This window comes from Symphalangus syndactylus, chromosome 1 (genome assembly GCF_028878055.3).
Source record: "Symphalangus syndactylus isolate Jambi chromosome 1, NHGRI_mSymSyn1-v2.1_pri, whole genome shotgun sequence".
NCBI lineage: Eukaryota > Metazoa > Chordata > Mammalia > Primates > Hylobatidae > Symphalangus > Symphalangus syndactylus.
In genome coordinates this window covers 144,711,532-144,725,155 of record NC_072423.2, presented here as the reverse complement: position 1 = coordinate 144,725,155, position 13,624 = coordinate 144,711,532, and the positions used below count along the sequence as shown (strand labels likewise).

At 34.6% G+C, this 13,624-nt stretch overlaps 1 protein-coding gene across 1 annotated transcript in view; it reads right to left on the bottom strand.

The window, feature by feature from the left end:
* Positions 1 to 13,140, bottom strand: part of MSR1 (macrophage scavenger receptor 1) — a 526,719-nt gene extending 513,579 nt beyond the window's left edge. Inside the window, exon 1 of the mRNA XM_063613221.1 lies at positions 13,043 to 13,140. The gene's annotated coding sequence lies outside the window, so the exon portion shown is untranslated. The remainder of the gene's footprint in view (positions 1 to 13,042) is intronic.
* Between the last annotated feature and the right edge of the window lie 484 nt (positions 13,141 to 13,624).

Sequence of the window (13,624 nt, the reverse complement as noted above, 5' to 3'; positions counted from 1 at the left end):
GAAATCGATTTTTGTAAAAGATACAGGGAAAGTTTGTTTTTTGTCTGCATATAGATAGGTATCTAATTGACTCAGCTTTGTTTATCAAAAAGACATTCTTTCATCATGGCCACTTATAAAACAGGAGACTGTATTTATTTATATTGGTTTCTGGCCTCTTTATTCTATTTATTGTTTGCCAACATCATGCATGTTAATATTTATGGTTCTTAATGTCTATGTCATGTCTGACACCGTGAGTCTCCTAGCTTTGTTCTTCCTGAAAGTCGCCTTAGATACACTTGACCTCTTGTATTTCCTCATGATTTTTGAATTTGTCAGTTTCCGCAAGATATGACTACAAGTGTTTTTATACTTGTAGTTGCAACTTTTATACAAGTTGCATTGAACATATAAATCACTGTGGAGGAAACTGACAACTTTATAATAGCAAAGCTTTTACTACATGAACATTATATATTATTCCATTTAAGTAGGTCTTCTTCAGCCCCTCAACAGCAATTTATTTGTAGTTCTCAATATCAACCTCTCAAATATTTTTATTCTGGTTATAGATATTTGGTATTTTATGTTCCTCACATGATATTATTTGTATATTTTATTTTCTATTTGCTTACTGATGGTATATAAAATATAGTGTGCATCCAGCATACTTTCTAAAATCACTCAATACTTTTAAGTTTGGAAATTCTTTAATAGTTTAGCAGTTTGAATCTTCTACACACACTATTGTGTTATCTGTTTTGTAAATTGATTGTATTTCTTGCTTTCTAATATTTATACCTGATTGGTTAGCAAGTTTTCTTATCCCTCACTGGCTGGAAAATGCCACATATTATTGAATAGAAGAAGTGATAACAGATGTCCTAATTTTATTCTTAGCCTTCGGGAGAAATCTATTAATATTTTACCACTAAGTATGCAGTTGGCTGTAGGTTTGTTTTTAACTACTCTTTAGAAGGATTACTTCATTTATCTTTCTAAGAATTTTTATTATGAATGATTGTCAAATTTTCCAAACATATTTTTCTCTATCTATTGATATGCTTATACACTTTTCTCCATTTTCTGTTGAAATTTGGAGTTACAATGATTGAGTTTCACCTTCTAATAAACTTTGAATTCCTAAAATAAAACCAACTTGGTCTTGATGCATTAAACTTTATATATATTGCTGACTTAATTTTTCTAAGATTCCTTTAGATTTTTGTGTGCATAATCATAAGAGATTTTGATCTGCCATTTTCCTTTCTTGTAACGACTTAAGTTTCAGTATCAGGTTATAGTAGCCTCAAAAATTAATTTGGAAACTTTTTTTTCCTTTTCTATTCTCTAGAAGATGTGTTGTTGCTTATATGTTTGACAGAATTCTCTTGCAATGCCGTATGGATTTCATTTGAGAAAGTTTATAAGTAACAGCTTAAATTTATTTTTACAAAAACACAGGCTTATACTGGCTTTTTTGCATGATTTTAAAGTTCAGTTTTTTCAGAACTTTGCCCGTTTTATCTCAGTTGTCAAATGCATGGATTGATGCTGTTCAAAATCAGTTGGTTGTCTTTTTGGGGAAGGGAGGGAGTTAAATTTTTCCTTTAAATAATTAAAGTTTCACAAGAAGTTGCAAAAAAAATGTACACAGAATTCTCGTTGACTCTCACCCAGTTTCTCCCAATGGTAAAATCTTGCATATCTATAGCACAATAGTAAAACCAGAAATTAACATAGATACAATCCACAGAGATTATTTAAATATTACCAGTTTTACACGCACTCATTTGTGTAAGAGTGAAAGAGAGAGAGAGTGTGTGCGTGTGTGTGTGTGTACAACTTTGTCACATAGATTGGTGTCACCATCACCACAATGGGGGTTGCAGAACTGTTTCATGATACAAAACTGCCTTGTGTTACTTGTTTATAGCCATACCTATCTCTCTCGTCTGTAATTCTCACCATGGTGACCACTAATCTGTTCTCTATCTTTAGAATTTTATGTCTAAACTTAGATAAATGGAATTATATGCTGTGTAACCTCTTTAGATTGGCTATTTTCATTCAAAGATACATCTAAGTTATTGAGTGTTATTGATATTTTGTGTCTTTTATTGCTAAGTAATACTCTACTGTATGGAAGTATCACAATTTGCATAACCATTCACCTATGACAGGGTATCTGAATTGTTTCTAGTTTTTGAGCTATTATCAATAAAGCTGCTATGAACGTTTATATGCAGGTTTCTATGTGAATATCATTTTCAGTTTCTCTGAGATATATGCCTAAGTGTGTAATTGGCAGGTCATTATGATAAGTTTATGTTTATTCTTATAGTAAACTACCAAACTATTTTCTAGAATTCTGTACCATTTTATATGATTACAAGCAATTTATGAGTAATCTAGTTTCTCCACATCCTCACCAGTATTTGGTGTTATCACTATTTTAAATTTTTGTTATTTTAGCTATTCTAATAGGTATGTAGTGATATCTCATTATTTTAGTTTCCATTTCCCTAGTAGCTAGTAATGTGGAATATCGTTTCGTGTGCTTTTTTGGCATTTTTATATCTTTTTAGTGAACTGCCTGTTCATGTCTTTTGTATATTTTCTAATTGGATTGTTTTATTACTCTTAAATTTTCAGAGTTCTTTATATGTTATAGATACAAGTCCCTTGTCAGATATATGGTTTGTAAATATTTTCTCTGAGTATGTAGCTTGTGTTTTCATACTCTTACCAGGGTCTTTTATAGAAAAAAAGCTTGAATTTTTATGATATCCAATTTATCAGTTTTTTCTTTTTTAAATCATGCTTTTGGTGTCAACTCTAAAAGCTGCCTAGCCCTAAGTCTCAAAGTCTCCTTTCTCCTCTCTTCTAAAAATGTTTTAGTTTTAAATTTTACATATAAGTCCATGATTCATTGTAAGTTAATGTTATAGGGTATATTTCTTAAGTCAAGATTTTTTTTTTTTTTTTTTTTTTTTTGCCATGTTGACCAGTTGGACCAGCAACAATTGTTGAAAAGGCTATCCTTTCATTCAACTGTTTTTGCATCTTTGTTAAAAATCATTTGGGCCTGGGTGTGCCTGTAATCCTAGCACTCTGGGAGGCCAAGAAAGGAAGGCTGCTTGAGCCCAGGAGTTCGAGTCCAGCCTGGGCAAAATGGTGAAACTTTGTCTCTACAAAAAATTTTAAAACATAAAAAATATTAGCTGGGTACAGCAGCACACACGTGTAGTCCCAGCTACTCAGGAGGCTAAGGCAGGAGGATCACTTGAGCCCAGGAATTTTTTGTTGTTGTTGTTAGATGAGTCTTGTTCTGTTGCCCAGGCTGGAGTGTACTGGCGCAATCTTGGCTCACTGCAACCTCCGCCTTCCAGGTTCAAGCAATTCTCTGTCTCAGCCTCCTGAGTGGCTGGGATTACAGGCGCCCACCACCATGCCCAGCTATTTTTTTTTTGTATTTTTAGTAGAGGCGGGGTTTCAGCATCTTGGCCAGGCTAGTCTTGAACTCCTGACCTCGTGATCCACCCGCCTTGGCCTCCCAAACTGCTGGGATTACAGGCGTGAGCCACCACGCCCGGCCGAGCCCAGGAATTTAAGATGGTAGTGAGGTATGAGCACACCACTGCACTCCAGCCTAGGCAATAAAGTAAGACCCATCTATTTAAAAAAAAAAAAAGCAAAACAAAAAAAAATGATCATTTTGGCAATATTTGTGTGGGACACTTATTATGTGTTCTTTATGCTATTCCATTGATCTATGTATTGATCCCTCTGCCAGTATTACTTGATGCTGTTTTGATTATTTCAGCTCTATGGTATTTTTTCAATTCCAGCAGGATGTTTGCTCCCACTCTTTTCTTCCTTTTTAATACTGTCTTAGGTATGTCACTTGCCTTTCCATATAAATTTTAGGTATCATGTATTGTCTTTTTAATGTCTGTAGGATCTATGATTATGTACTTATTTTTATTTCTACTATCAGTAATTTGTTTCTTCTCTTTTGTTCTTCACTCGTTTTAAATTTTGTATTATATTTAATATTTCAATAGACATATAAGCTATATTAAATTAATAATTTAGTATTATTTTTATGTATTTATGCCAAAGTTCATCCATTTTATTTGTCTTTTTGGAGAACTAACCTTTGATTCTATTGGGTTATATATTCTTTTTAAAATTACTGATTTTACCTTTAGTACTTATTATTTCCTTTCTGCTTTCTTTGGGTTTTCTTTGCATGCCACTGATAGCTTCAGTTTATTGCTACATAAGACAACTCAAGTCTCTAATCGTAACCGGGCATACTATTCAGTTCCTGGGTTACCTGTGGTGACTGCACAGTTGTCTGAATTTTCTCCCATTATCTCAAGTAACTCAGTGCAAAGCTTTCCTCGGCCCTAAAAAACAGATCCCAGCTTTTAAAATTATCGTTATTTTTAAGTTTTCATTTTTTGGTGGGAGCTGTGACCAGGACTATTTTCATAGCCAAGACGGTCTCTACTTTTTGGCAAGGGTCAATACACACTGGTTCCAATTTTCTTTGTAGGAGCTGAATTCCTGGCGATCTATGCTTATATTCGGTCATGTAGAACTCAGTTGGTTTTGCACTTCACTGCACATTTACTGTTTTGCACTTCCATTTAGACTAGTCCACTGAGATGTTTGTCATGGATTTTAGCCTTTATGTCTTCTTTAAATTTTCCAGTTTATCAGTTATTGTTATGTGATAGAAGAGACAGGGTGGAAGGTTTATACAAACCTTCAGTGTTTCTGGACCAACTACTTCAAAGGGTATTTTTGCAGTCACACAATCTTAGGGGGAAAAAATGAAGAGAAAAATATAACTGTCAGAAATATTTTGAAGTTATTCCATGTAAGTGGAGTCTGTGTTCCCAATATAATATCAGACTTAGAGGCAATATTTTAGGGGACAAAAATCACAATCTGTAGGAGCTGGGCCCCCTACATTGCAATATACATTCAGTGTGGCAGGGATTTTGCAAGAGGAAGATAAAAATTTTGTTAGTTCTATTATTTCTTAAATCTTTAATTTTGTTGATCTAAATCTTGCTGCCTGGTTCATTTCAGAAGCAAAAGCAAGAGGGCCCCTTTAATATTTAAGTCATAAAATAGAGCTCATTCATCCAGAAGTAGTGATGCAGAATGTGCAGTGGGAATAGCTATCAGGAAACGCAATGATATTACGTTTACCCCTTTTAAAAGATAATTCCGATCTACTTGACACAATTAGGGGAGAAATGAAAGTAAATACAGGCTTAGAAATTCTATCAGTAAGATAAATGCTTTAAATGAAGATCAATTAAGAGCCAGGTAGAGTGCTTAATGCTCAGAACTAGTGTCAGGAAGTGGGCAAATTGATAGAATCAAAGCTATGAAAATTACCAGGAAAAGTTAATAGGCTGGCAAAGATAAGCAAGCCAATATTTGGAAAAGCTAAATAGTATGCTAGCAACAGAGTGACTCACTGAACTACAGAATTCTTATTTTTTTTTAAATTTTTCTCACTGTTTGTTTCTATTAATACTGGTTAGAGAGGAGGCAGATACACTCCTGGGAAAAGGTAAGAGGGTCTCTGGGGTAAATGATAGGGAGGAGGGCCACACACAGGTAGATTGAAAAATGGTTTGAACTACTATTTTAGACATATAAAATACTGAATGTGAAGTTCTACAAAACATTATTGACAGCTGAGAATATATTAAAAATATAATTGCAAAACTGATTGCTAACATTTTTAAGAATTAGAAATGACAATTCACGATGTTAAATCAAATTATTTGCTAATTTTTCTCTAACTTATCACCAATATGAACAAATGAACCTACTGTATATGTGAGTATAAACAAAAAATGCTCTGCCTGCCTAAGGTAAGATATGCATTGTTCATATGACATGTTTTTCAGATACCTAATCAACTTGCAGCAATTTACACGGCATGAAAGGAAAGTGCTTTGATGAACTTATAAAGCCCTCTAACTCCAAAACATTTGTATTTTTTCTTTATTGATGTAGGCAAAGAGTTGAGTTGCTCATAGCAATAATTTCAGGGCATATAGTGATCATTATCTGAGCAAAGCCACTATAATTTTTTACATAATTATTTATTACTCTTTATTCCCATACCCATATATTTTCCAATGTACAGTGTTTTTTTGTTTGTTTTTTGTTTTGTGTTTTTTACTTTAAGTTCCAGGATACATGTGTAGAATGTGCAGGTTTGTTACATAGGTATATGTGTGTCATTGTGGCTTGCTGCACCTGTCTACCTGTCACGTAGATTTTAAGCCCCACATGCAGTAGCTATTTGTCCTGATGCTCTCCCTCCTCTTGCACCCCCAACCTCCAACAGGCCCTCATGTGTGTTTTTCCCCTCCCTGTGTCCATATGTTCTCAACGTTCAACTACTCCCACTTATGAGTGAGAACATGCAGCGTTTGGTTTGCTGTTCCTGTGTTAGTTGGCTGGGGCTGATGGCTTCCAGCTTCATCTATGACCCTGCAAAGGACATGATCTCATTCCTTTTTATGGCTGCATAGTATTCCATGGTGTACATGTACCACATTTTCTTTATCCAGTCTATCAGTGATGGCCATTTGGGTTGCTTCCATGTCTTTGCTATTGTGAATAGTGCTGCAGTAAACACATGTGTGCATGTGTCTTTATAATAGAATTATTTATATTCCTTTGGGTATATGCCCAGTAATGGGATTGCTGGGTCAAATGGTATTTCTGGTTCTAGATCCTTAAGGAATCTCCACACTGTCTTCCACAATGGTTGAACTAATTTGCATTCCCACGACGGTGTAAAAGCATTCCTACTTCTCCGCAGCCTCTCCAGCATCTGTTGTTTCTTGACTTTTTAGTAATCGCCATTCACTGGCATGAGATGGTATCTCATTGTGGTTTTGATTTGCATTTCTCTAATGACCAGTGATGATGAGCATTTTTTCATATGTCTGTTGGCCACATAGATGTCTTCTTTTGAGAAGTGTCTGTTCATATCATTTGCCCACTTTTTGATGGGGTTGTTTTTCCTTGTAAATTCTGGATATTGGACTTTTGTCAGATAGGTAGATTGCAAAAATTTTCTCCCATTCAGTAGGCTGCCTGTTCACTCTGATGTTAGTTTCTTTTGCTGTGCAGAAGCTCTTTAGTTTAATTAGATTCCATTTATCAATTTTAGCTTTTGTTGTAATTGCCTTTGGTGAATTCATCAAAAAATATTTGCCCATGCCTATGTCCTGAATAGTATTGCCTAGGTTTTCTTCTAGGGTTTTTATAATTTTGGGTTTTACAAGTAAGTCTTTAATCCATCTTGAGTTAATTTTTGTATAAGGTGTAAGAAAGGGGTCCAGTTTCCGTTTTCTGCATATGGCTAGCCAGTTTTCCCAGCACCATTCATTAAATAGGAAATCCTTTCCCCATTGCTTACTTTTGTCAGATTTGTCAAAGATCAGATGGTTGTAGATGTGTGGTCTTACTTCTGAGGTCTCTGTTCTGTTCCATTGCTGTTTCGGTTACTCTAGCCTTGTAGTATAGTTTGAAGTCAGGCAGTGTGATGCCTCCAGCTTTGTTCTTTTTGCTTGCGATTGTCTTGGTTATGCGGGCCTTTTTGGATCCATATGAAGTTTAAAGTAGTTTTTTTTTTTCTAATTCTGGGAAGAATGTCCATGTTAGTTTGATGGGAATAGCCATGAATCTATAAATTACTTTGGACAGTACTGCCATTTTCATGATACTGATTCTTCCTATCGATAAGCATGGAATGTTTTTCTGTTTGTTTATGTCCTCTCTTACTTCCTTGGGAAGTGGTTTGTAGTTCTTCTTGAAGTGGTCATTCATGTCCCTTGTTAGCTGTATTCCTAGGTATTTTATTCTCCTTGTAGCAATTGTGAATGGAAGTTAATTCATGATTTGGCTCTTTGCTTGTCTATTGTTGGTTTATAGGAAGGCTTGTGATTTTTGCACATTGATTTTGTATCCTGAGAATTTGCTGAAGTTCCTTATTAGCTTAAGGAGTTTTGGAGCTGAGATGATGGATTTTCTAAATATAGTATCATGTCATCTGCAAACAGAGATATTTTGACTTACTCTTTTTTTTTTTTTTTTGTGAATACCCTTTATTTCTTTCTCTTACTTGATTGCCCCGACTAGAAATTCCAATACTATGTTGAATAGGAGTGGTGAGAGAGGGCATCCTTGTCTTGTGCCAGTTTTCGAAAGGAATGCTTCCAGCTTTTGGCCATTCAGTATATTAGCTGTGGGTTTGTCATAAATAATGCTTATTATTTTGAGATATGTTTCATCAATACCTAGTTTACTGAAAGTTTTTAACATGAAGGAATGCTGAATTTTATCAAAGGCCTTTTCTGCATCTAACGAGATAACCATGAGGTTTTTGTCTTGGTTATGTTTATGTGATTGATTTTATTTATTGATTTGCATATGTTGAACCAGCCTTGCATCCCAGAAATGAGGCTGACTTCATCGTGGTGGATGAACTTTTGGATGTGCTGCTGGATTTGATTTGCCAGTATTTTATTGAGGATTTTCACATCAATGTTCATCAGGGATATTGGCCTGAAGTTTCCTTTTTTTGTTGTGTCTCTACCAGGTTTTGGTATCAGGATGATGCTAGCCTCATAAAACGAGTTAGGGAGGAATTTGTCCCTTTCAAATGTTTGGAATAGTTTGTGAAGGAATGGTACCAGCTCCTTTTTGTAACGTCCAGTAGAATTCAGCTGTGAATCCATCTGGTCCTGGGCTTTTTTTTGGTTGGTAGGCTATTTATTATTGTTGGTCTATTCAGGGATTTGTCTTCATCCTGGTTTAGTCTTGGGAGTGTGTATGTGTCTAGGAATTTATCCATTTCTTCTAGATTTTCTAGTTTATTTGCATAGAGGTGTTTATAGTATTCTCTGAGGGAAGTTTGTATTTCTGCGTGGTCAGCGGTGATATCCCTTCTGTCATTTTCTTACTGTGTCTATTTGATTCTTCTCCTTTCTTCTTATTTCTTATCTTCTGCTAGCTTTTGGATTGGTTTGCTCCTGCTTCTCTAGTTCTTTTCATTGTGACATTAGGGTGTCAATTTGAGATCTTTCTAGCTTTCTGATGTGGGCCTTTAGTGCTATAAATTTCCCTCTTAATACTGCTTTAGCTGCATTCCAGAGATTCTGGTACATTATCTCTTTGTTCTCACTGGTTTCAAAGAACTTCTTGATTTCTGCCTTAATTTCATTATTTACCCAAGAGTCATTCAGGAGCAGATTGTTCAATTTCCATGTAGTTGTGTGGTTTGGAGTGAGTTTCTTAATCTTTAGTTCTAATTTGATTGCACTATGGTCTGAGAGACTGTTTGTTAAGGTTTCATTTCTTTTGCATTTGCTGAGGAGGGTTTTACTCCCAACTATGTGGTTGATTTTAGAATAAGCACCATGCAGAACCAAGAAGAATGTATATTCTGTTGTTTGGAGGTAGAGTTCTGTAGATATCTATTAGGTCCACTAGTTCCAGAGCTGAGTTCAAGTCTTAAATATCCTTGTTAATTTTCTATCTAATTTTTATCTGTCTAATATTGACAGTGGGGTGTTAAAGTCTCACACTATTATTGTGTGGGAGTCTAAGTCTCTTTGTAGGTCTCTAATAACTTGTTTTATGAATCTAGTGCTCCTGTATTGGGTGCATATATATTTAGGATAGTTAGCTCTAGTTAGCTCTTCTTGTTGAATTGATCCCATTACCATTATGCAATCCCTTCTTTGTCTTGTTTGATCTTTGTTGGTTTAAAGTCTGTATTGTCAGAGGCTAAGTTTGCAACCCTTGCTTTTTTCTGCTTTCCATTTGCTTGATAAATTTTCCTCCCTCTTTTTATCTTCAGCCTATGTGTATCTTTGCACATGAGATGAGTCTCCTCAATACAGCACACCAGTGGTTCCTGACTGTTTATCCAATTTGCCAGTCTATGTCTTTTAATTGGGGCATTTACCCCAGGAATGTAAAGTGTTGAATACATATTTTTGTTTGTATGTAGTCCTCAAAAATATGTATGGTTGTTTTGTGGACATGTAACTCTTACCCGTATGAAGATATAGAACATTTCTATCACCCTAGAAAGCTAAATCATGACCATATCATGTCAATCCCACCCCTGCCCCCAAATCAACTACTGTTCTGCTTTCCATTATTTGCCTGTTGTAGAACTTTATAGAATCAAATCATGCATTATATATTTTTTTGCTTCTTGTTTCTTCCAGTCAGTATAATATCTGTGATATTCTTCTGTGTTGTGTTTCTATTAGTAGTTCCTCCTTTTAATCTGTGAATTCTATTCCACTTTAAGATTGCATTTTACTGTATCATCATTTCTATTTTATCCAGTTTGCATACTCCTTTTCTTGCTGATGCACCTGACCTATTTCCAGGTTTTGAATATGATTAACACATCTACCATGTATACTGTTACACAAGGCTTTTCGCAGAAATGTGATTTCACTTCTTTTAGAGAAGTACCTAGAAGTAGGAATTCCTGGGTCACAGGGTAGGTGTATATTCAGTGTTATAAACAATCATAAAATCTTGAGGTTTTGTGATATTTTGTATCTCTAATAAGAAAGGATGAGAATTACCCTTCCTCCACATTTTTCCCAACACACGGCATTATCAGGCCTTTTAATTTTAGATATTCAAAACAGTGTGAAATGGTATCTTATTGTTTCAGTGTAACTTCAGAACCCATGAAAAGTTTTACATTAAGTTTTAATGTAGGTGTCTGCTAATTCTAACAACTATACAAATTCTGAGTCAATTGATCAGTCTCCTCATATTGGTCTTGTTTTCTGGTTTCATTTTTCATGCCTAGTCATCACTGAATGGATACAAGACATTATGAATGTTACCTTGATAGTTACTGGATTTCAAAAATTCTTATAAGTATTCTTGAGGGTTTTTTTCTGAAATTCATTTTAAATTACTGAGAAACTGATACTCTTGGGTGTTGCTTTCATGATTTTTAGTGGGTCTGGAGTGGTGCTCAGTGTAGGGTTAATTATTACTCACCACTGACACAAGATACTCTGCATAGACTACCCAATGCCTTATGAATTATGAGCTATTCGGTCTAACTGTTGTGAATAGGCATTATTCCCACCCCTGTGTGAGTACCGGGCACTGACCCTTTTACTTGTTTCAGAATTTTTGTTTTTTTTTTTGATCAGGCTGGGGCTCTTTTCTCTAATGTACACACTGATAATATTCAGATGAATCCTTGAAGTTAACTCTCCACAGATATCTGGGCTTCTTTCTGTGGGTAACTCCCTTTTTTGCTAGGGTTTGGACTTTTTCATAGTGACCAGAGAATAGCAATGAACCATCATTTTATAAATGAAACAAAAACCATAACCCCCCAGTCTACCTATCCGTGATCTGTAGTTCTCTTCCTTTTTTGACTGCTATTTCTTCCCCAGTGACTCTTATACTGTTTGTAGGCCTAGGAGTTTTGTTTGTTTGTGCATTTTTTTGTATTTTGCTATTTTAATCCCAGGTTATGAGAGCCAGCTGGGTGTGGTGACTCACACCTATAATCCCAGCCCTTTGGAAGGCTAAGGCAAGATTGCCTGAGACCATCAGTTTGAGACCAGCCTGGGCAATATAGAGAGAGCTAGTTTCCACAAAAATAAAAAGTAATAATTAGTGGGTATTACTAATTATGGCATGCATCTGTAGTCCCAGCTACTTCAGAGGCTAAGGTAGGAGGATCGCTTAAGCCCAGGAGTTTGAGGCTACAGTGAGCTATGATTTTGCCACTTAACTTCAACCTAGGCTACAAGGTAAGACGACTTATCTCTAAAAAAAGAGAGCTTGTCACCTTCCTCTCTCTCACTTTGGGACACTTACAAGGGTGAATATAAGGAAAGGGAGGTGTTAACACATACTAATTCATCATCATATCATAAATCAAAAGTCTGCCAAGCTGGTTTTAATGACAAAAGTATATTCACACCTATTAGTCTACATTAACATTGGATAAAATCCTTATTGCTCACAAAACACTAACCAACCCCAGCTACGTATGTGAAATATAGCTTTGATCCTAATTCTTTTTCATTTTTTTTCTAATTTTCTGCTTAACAGAAGTTCAGTAACTAAAGGTGCCTTTATTTCTAAACAAAATATTCATTATAGTCTAAGATATGTTCAGACTTTTGAGAATTATGACTGCCATGTTGAGAGAAAATGTCCTTTTAATGAGCTATTAGAAAAGTTTCTTTTCTACAATATATACTAAATAAAAGTATAAGGAACTTATATTTTATAGATATGACGAAATATTATTTTCCTTACCTTAAAGCCATCTCTTAATTATAGGATTATTTCAAATTAGAACACATATTTAATGGCAGAAAACACTCTTAAAACCAGGGGTCTTGAAACTACTTCTCCAACTCTCTATTTCAAATTCCTATGAAAAGTTATTTTATGTATCTTCCAAAGTACATTTGTTTTATTTTTTCTAAGAAGAAAGTATGATATATTTTAAAGTTTTCATAACCACCTAGACTTATTTAGTAACTTTTCTCTAAGAGATTAAAGTAGGCATACTCTTGTAGATTTAACTCAAAAAAAAAGTTCTCATAAATAGATGCAATGAGATATATTCTATTTTATTTTTATTTTATATATTATTTAGAGTTTTGAACTTTTCATCCAGCAACATTCTGCCTGGCTACCTCTTTGATTGTAAATCAGATCCCCTCAGATAAAGCATTGCTCCAGTGAGGACTTGCGAGTGCTCATAGGTACATTACTTACTGAATTGCACTCCAGCGTCCTGACAGAACAAAGCACTGGCAAGTGTACCATAAATTTCCATAAAGAAATAACTTCAGCAATAAACTCTATTTAGGGATAAGAAAGAAGAGAATAACAGGGCAAACAAATAAACATCATCACAACACAGCACATTAGATGACATTTTTACAGCAACATATAAAAATTACTTTGTAGAATCTTGATAGGAACTTACAGCCAAATTTTCTTACAGGAACACAAAGCCTTCCTGATATCATGAAAATCTGTTGCAGTTCTTCTCAGGAAAGTGCCTTTTCAGGAACATTGTAATTCTGTTTTAATATGGATGTAAATGTTTTCAATTAATATTCACCACACCAAATAAGCAGGTCATAAACAATGTAATGAAATTAATTAATAGGTGATAAATTAAACCATTGATTAAACTTATCTGAAGAACAATTTTACTAAATACATATAACATTCTGATTTACATGATTGAATACATACATTTAATAGGATAAAAATAAAATGCAATTTACTATCTCTAAATAGAGATAAGTATGAAAAATAAATCTATAACACAAATTTTGTTAGCTGAAACAAAGAAAAAAATAATTCTTTTATAAAATAATCCTCCTGGTGAGAAACATATATACATAAGTGGGGAAAAATTAAATATATATGAATACATCATCAAGCTGTAGAGACAGTGAAGAAACCACAGAGGGTTAAAATAAAATGTAAACAGAAGCTGACAAGCAAATGAAGTGTGTGAAATTCAGCTTTTATTCTGAAAACTTCTGCCAAATTTTGG